This window comes from Tinamus guttatus, unplaced genomic scaffold (genome assembly GCF_059628265.1).
Source record: "Tinamus guttatus ecotype Peru unplaced genomic scaffold, ASM5962826v1 Tinamus_guttatus_pri_ptg000678l, whole genome shotgun sequence".
NCBI lineage: Eukaryota > Metazoa > Chordata > Aves > Tinamiformes > Tinamidae > Tinamus > Tinamus guttatus.
Genome location: NW_028289212.1, coordinates 29447 through 36264, shown reverse-complemented (window position 1 = coordinate 36264; position 6818 = coordinate 29447).

The following is a 6818-nucleotide window of genomic DNA, read 5'->3' as shown; positions in this document are numbered from 1 at the left end:
ACAGCAATTAGGCAGAGGCTGTCCCTCCCGCGCCCGGGGGCTGCTCTGGAGGCGGCAGCTCTGGAATTGGGAATCGCTGCCGAGTTGGGTATTCCGGCACTGGAAGGCAGGGCCAGCGGTGAGGGCCACGCGGAGCAGAGCGGAGCCGGAGCCGGCAGGCGCTGCCACGTCTGCCCAAGGGCCGGTCACGCCATAGCCTGCGGAGCAGCAGCTGCGAGATCCCGAGTGCAGGAAGGGCTGAGCAGATGCCAGCAAGAGCTGCCCCGAGCGCTGCGCAGGGCTATGCGGCCAGCGGAGGCCTCGAGGCCGGGAGCGGGGACGAGGTTCCGGCAGGAGCTCGCAGGCCCGGGCGCAGGCCGCCCGGAGCGGATGCCGATGGCAGCGTGAAGGGACGGGCCCGGCTCCAGCTGGCTCCAAGGACGGGAGCTGTGGGGAGGGTCAAGAGGGAACGGCCTCAAGTTGCACCAGGGGAGATACCAGGGTTGGGTGTTAGGAAAAATTTCCACACAGGAAGAGTGGTGACACATTGGAACAGGCTGCCCAGGGCAGCGGTGGCGTCGCTGGCCCTGGCAGTGCTCAAGAAACGTGTAGAGGAGGCACTCAGGGCCATGGCTCAACAGGCAGGGTGCGGAGGGGCTCACGGTTGGGCTCAATGTCTCAAAGGTCTTTTCCAACCATGATTCTGTGATTCTGTGACCAAGCAGGCCTGGTGGGGATGGGGTTATGGTGCCCATGGTGACCCTGATGGTCTTTCCCACCATAGTGATCTGTGACTCCAAGGGCCGCGGCTGGCACGGCCTCCGCTGCGGCAGGGATTCCCGCAGCTCCCGGCATGAAGGCAGCAGCGGTGCGGAGCGACCGGGCCCTGCGGGAGCCTCCACGCAACGCGGCAGATCCCAGCGTGGCAGCAGCGGCACCTTGGATGCTCCGTGGCACCTCCTCGACCTTGCGGGAGCTCTGGGATGCCTGTCCGTGAAGTGACTCTCCCAATGGCAGCACAATGAGCGGCTGCGTGTCCCCAGGAGGAGCACTGAGTCCCTGGATCTCTCCTGAGCCTTCTGAAAGAATAGGAGCCCTGCAGAGGAGGATCCTCACCGGTCTGGGAGGTTTGCACAGGGAAATAGCAAATTCCACAGCTGTTGCCTCTGTTCGGCCCCTCCGTGCCACACCAGGGGCACACAGAGCCCCAGCAGTTAATGCCAGAGCTGAGAACAAATCCACAGTTTTTGCAGGCGCTGGGTGCCAAGAGCTGCTCCAGCAGGAACAGCCCCTCGGTGTTCCTTGCCCCTGGAAGCACAGCCAGGTCCCCGGCTGTCATCTCTCCTCTCCCCTTTTCGCAGTCTGAGCCCCTTGGGCTCACAAGTCCTCATCGCTCATAGAAACCCTACAACGGTTATTTTCACAGAGCCTCTTGGCCTAGCAGCCTGGCCCATCCCTGCCAGGCAGGACATTAATTTCCAGTCTAATGCACCGGGGAGAACATTGTGAAATGACTGTGTGAAGAGGCATGAGAGGAGAGATGATTTGGGGCTATTTGCCTGGCAAGGAAACAGAACCAGCTGGAGCTTTTATTTTACCTGACTCATGGCTGTATTGCAGGGATCAGATTGGGAAACACACACACACATATATATATATGTGTGTGTGTGTATATATATATATATACATATAAAATTCTGTTTTCACACCCATGTCTGTGTGTCTCTGGTGCTATGGTGGCATCCTGCTGCTGGGGGTGAAGCAGTTTAAACCACAGAGGTAAAAATTACCGGGTTCAGTAGCTTTCTTTAAAACAACAGCAGGCTGAGGCTTTCCAAAACTCATCTGAAAATGCCTTTTGCTGCACCTCGGGGGTAAAATGAAGCTGTAAAAGCTTTGGCATTATGGCCCGGGGGTTGCTTTACCAGTAGTAGAGTATTTTTAAGACTTCATACAATAAGCACAGACCAAAGCCACGGGGACAGGAAGGGCTCTGAGCAGCGTGTGCAGGTTCATACCAGCACCAGCGCTGTCACTGTGCAGGGCCACATCACAGTGCTTCTGTGTCAGCAACAGCAGCCTGTGCAGATGTGCAAGGGAAGATCAAGTTCTTTAACCAGCAGTGAAATAGCTGCCCTAGAGCTAATTTTGAAGGTGTCTTCATTCTGCTCCAGGATTAACGGCCTCTGGTGGGGCTGGAAAGCTGCTCAGCCTGCGGCTCTGCTCAGCACCCAGCGGGTTTGTGCCCGCAGGAGCTGCCGGGGCTCACGGAGCCCCTTAACCTGCACTTCCCTCTTGCTCTTGTTCCTCTCTCCTAGGATCAGCTGCCGGTGGGATGAAGTGACCCCATGGTCCTTTTCAACATAAATTACCCCCTGATTCTCCATAAAGAACTGGATTTTCTCCAGGAGTGGGAAGGATGCAGCCAAACTCCTGCTGTAATCCCCAGACCTTAATAAGAGTTAAACCTAAGGCCCAGGAGGCCACCCACCCCTCCAAACCCTCCCAGCCTGGCAGGGTTTAAAGACCTGTTGCTGCTTGTGGAGGGTGTGTGAGATGTGCAGCTGGTATCAATTAGGGAGAACACAGGGGCTTTAACTGGTTGCTCTGACTGAGGAGTTGAGTCCCTGGATTGTGAGGAGAGAGGAATTGGGAAGCTCCCTGGATGCTACTGGAGGGTTTTGGAGAGGTGGGATGTGGTGGGGTTTTGTGCTTTGAATTTTTCCAGGTACGGCTGCATTCTAGAGGGACTTCCCTTCAGTCCCCCCTTTCCCAAGCCCTGTGACCCTGAGCCCTTTGTACCTCCTCTGTGGAGACACCGTGAGGACCAAGCCCCCACGGGCTGTGCTGGCCATGGTGTGTTGGCAACGTGCCCCAGAGCGGTGCTCTGCATCAACAGATCTCCTGGAATGAGCTGCTCAAGAGCTGCTGACATGACCCTCTCCCTGCAGTTTTCCTGCAGGATAATTCAGCAGGCAGTGAACTTGGACATGGAAAGAGCCAGGGAAGTGTCGGCTCTGCAGGCCCCTGCGGGTGAGTCCTCCAGGAGCCGCTCGTCCCGTGGCTGCATGAGCCAGGGCAGAGGCAGGGGTGTCCCCAGCTGGGACGGGGACTCACGTCTGTACCCACGTGCTGCTCTTAGCAGGCATCTAAGGTCACCGTGACTGCATGGAGACCCAGGCTGGTCTGAAGGTAACGGGTCTATGTTGTTACCCTGTCTCGACAGCCCTTGAGGTGCAGAGAAACTGCTGGTACCTCTGTCTGCGCTGAGACCTGATCCTTTGCTGGGGCTGATAACCTGGATGCAGAGTCCACAGCTCCTGGGGGCTGGGAAGGCTGGAAACCTGCTGTGTCCACAGCTCGTCCTGGAATGTCTCCCAGCCAGTGCCTGGAGTCGCCCACGGAGTCCCCAGCAGAGCTGGGAGCTGGAGCAGCCTCTCCAGAGCTCTAGCCCCCAGCCTGGTCCATGCCCATCTGCCCCAGGTAAAGAAACACGTTGTCCACTGGCAAGTGTTTGGCCTGGCTATAGCCTGGATTCCCTCAAGGAAAACTGGGAGCATTTGGGGCTCTGGCAGCTCTGCTAGGCTCAGAGCTGGCTGTGACCTGCCGGGAGGAGGGCACAGAAACTGGCCACCAAAGCTCTTGTTGCAGGACTTTGTTCATTGTAGATAGTTGTAAAGGTCCTGGCTAGCCAGAAAGCCTCCCATGTGGCCAAGATGCTCTGGGATGGAGAGAACAGCCGGATTTCTTCCCAGAGCGAAAACAGGGTTGAAAGGGCTCCGTGAGAAGATCAAGGGCTCCGTGTCCAAGCCGACGTCTAGCTTGTGCAACGAGCTCAGTCCCTGTGGTGTTCGCCCAGCTCTGCAAAGGCCGCCTGCTGCGCTGATGTCCTCCCGGGAGTTGACTTCCATAGTGCTTCACCAGCTCCAAAGCAGGAATCCTACGTCTGGGAAAATAGGGTTTAACTTCTTTCCCGGTAGCCTTCCTGCTTGCCCTTGGCTGCGTCCCCTTAGGGAAGCTGCAGAACCGGCTCTTTTCCTCCTGCAAAGATCAGACTCCAGGAGGGAACTTGCTTTTTGCAGAAGACAAGGGGGCTTTTGCTGGCAAGCTCTGCATTGAAGCACTGGTTCTTTCTGAATTCTTAGTGCCAAGTGAGTTTTTAGGTATTTGCTTCCTCTAAAAGGATGTAAACAGGAACTCCACCCATCCCAAACTGCATCCCTTGATTTCACAATAAATCCTCAAATACGATGGCACGTTCCTCCCAGGATGAAAATATCTGCAGACTTCATTACTGCAGCCAGGGACAAGATCCGGGCAGGGCCGTGTGCCCTCAGGATCCGGCAAGCGGAGGCCGGGAGGGGAATCCTGGCTCCACCGGAGCTGGCGGGTGCTACCTGTGCAGTCAGGATTTCATCCCGAGGCTGCGCTGCTGAGGAAGGGGCTGGATTTTCCTGCCTTTCCTTAGGGCAGGGTAGCCTTTTCCACCCAGATGTGCTGCTCGGCTCTTTGCTGAGCTCTCTTGGCGATTTACAGCAGTTAATATCACGATGCAGCCGACTTGTGTGCAGCAGTAGTTGGGATGGATCCAATCCCTAATGCTTCTCTAGTCCCAGGCTAGATTAGCACAGGATTTGGACTGGAACGCAAACCTGGAAGAGGCTGTCCTGGCCATTAAGTCCCAGGTAACCAGGTTAGGCAAAAGCATCCAGAGACCATTTGCCTTTCCTGCTCCAAAGCAGGTGAACCTGCAGAGCTCTCACCAAACCTCACAGCAAATTTAAGGCCTCAATAAATATTGGCAGGTTTTGTTCTTTTCTAGTGATATAGCAGTGATGGAGAAATCAGCAGCGTCACTTGCATCCTGCAGCCGTTTTAATAGCAGGGAAGAGGCTGGGAGAAAACGCCCAGCCGATCTGAACCGCATCCCATCCCGGATGACACGACAAGGAGCAGGCGGCAGGGCGCCTTCCCGGCCTCGTGTCTGCAGCCAGCGCAGCCCGAGCGGGTGAGCAGGATCAAGCGAGAGCCAGCAGCTGGGCAAGGAGCAACAAGACAAAACTCGCGTGTTTTGGGCCATTGGAAACTCCCCATCTCTGCTGGTCCACGTTTGTTTAATATAATGCTGGTAGAGCTCATCAAGTTAAAACGGGGCCAGCAGAGACATTCGTTGCCTGTGATCTGCTTGGACCGTGACTTTTGCTAAGCCTGGCCACCTACGAGACCAGAAACCGTCCTGGGAAGATCCGTCCTGCAGCCACCGGCACGTTGCATGGAGCACAGAGCAGCCCTGTGCATGTGCATGGAGCACAGGCATTGGGCAGCTCTGAACCGAGACGGGACGAGCCTGGCTTCCCTTACCGTGCTGCCAGGGAGCATCCTGAGCCAAAAACTCTGCATTCATTTGCAGAGCTTTATTCATTTGCAATAGCTTTATTCTTCAGTGTTACATGATTTTTAGCAGATATCTACATGTCATCTCTTTTATTAATACAAATTCAGAAAAACCATTGGTTGCGGCTGGTAGGTGAACCCAGAAGTACCCAGCAAGGTAAATTAAACACTCAGTATTCCTTGCTTGGGGGAGATTTAAAGCAGGGCTGACATCTTTATCCTTTCTCTTGAAACAGCTCAGGCAAACAGAAGACCCAAGTCGGCGTCAACGTGGGTGTTTCCTCCCTTTGGTCATTAGGAGCACTGAACCTTCACGTTCTCCTGGCTATTGCCAAGTGGGTTGCTCACTGGGGTGAACAGTCAGTTATTAGCACTAGATTCCCCCCAAAAAAACTTGCTCCATGAGTGTATGGAGCACCCTGAAATTGGGGATCTGGAACAAACACCTGCCCTTTGTGTCCTGCTTGAAGAAGGTAGAGCTTGTCTGGCTGGGATGCTCTTCTGGTTCCTCTCCAGAAAGAAGCAGCCACTTGTGCATGTTTAGGGTTCAGAGAATTAATTTGTCTTAATTACTCTAAAAGATACTCTCTCCTAACAGCAACTTAGTCTGGGTTTATTAGGAGAGGTCTATACTTCTTGCCAATGTCCTGCTGAACTTGGTTGCACTTGAATGTTTTATAAATGAATTATTCTTTATTCTTGTTGCTTTAGGTGGAAACTTAACACACCGGTTAAACTTAATGCTGGTTTACCTGGTGCTGAATTTTCCTCACGAAACTCCTGACAGTGAGTTTGGTGGTGGTTACATGGTTTCTTTGAGGTTTTGCAGCAGGTTTATGTTAAAAGCAGAACTGGCAAGATCGTGGCTCAAGATCCAACTATTGCTTCTCGGACACGGAACAGGGTGTGAAGCAGGACGTGCGTTAAACGCTCTCCCTTTAGGAAACCCAAACACCCTGGTGCCGCCCGCGCCGCCGCTCGTGTCCTCACTGTGCCAGGCGTGGGCAGCCCCTCGTCCCGTCCCCCGCGTGGCAGGAGACTCCTGGCCGTAAGTGAGCAGCTCGTTTGAGACAACAGCATGTCCTGGAGCGCCAAAAGGGCAGGAATCTCCATCCTGGCCACCTGCCTTCAGCTCCCAACTGCTGGAGGGCAGTGGATGTTTATGCCACCTCCAGTGTATTAAATCTGTCGCATGGAGACATAATCCTTCGTTGCAGGGCGCTGTTGCAGAAGTGGTTGTGAAACCCCTTAGCCTCTTGGAGAGGGAAAGGAAGGAGGTGATTTGCACTGTGCTAATGTGCTCCAGCTCCAAATTCCACAGGGCTTCCCAAGTGCTAATTAATTAAGAGTCTGTTTTCAGTGATGGACAAGCAGAAGTATGGGAAGAAGGGGAGTGCAGCTGGGGTGGCACAGGGACACGGTGTGCCTGGAGCTGCAGGAAGGCT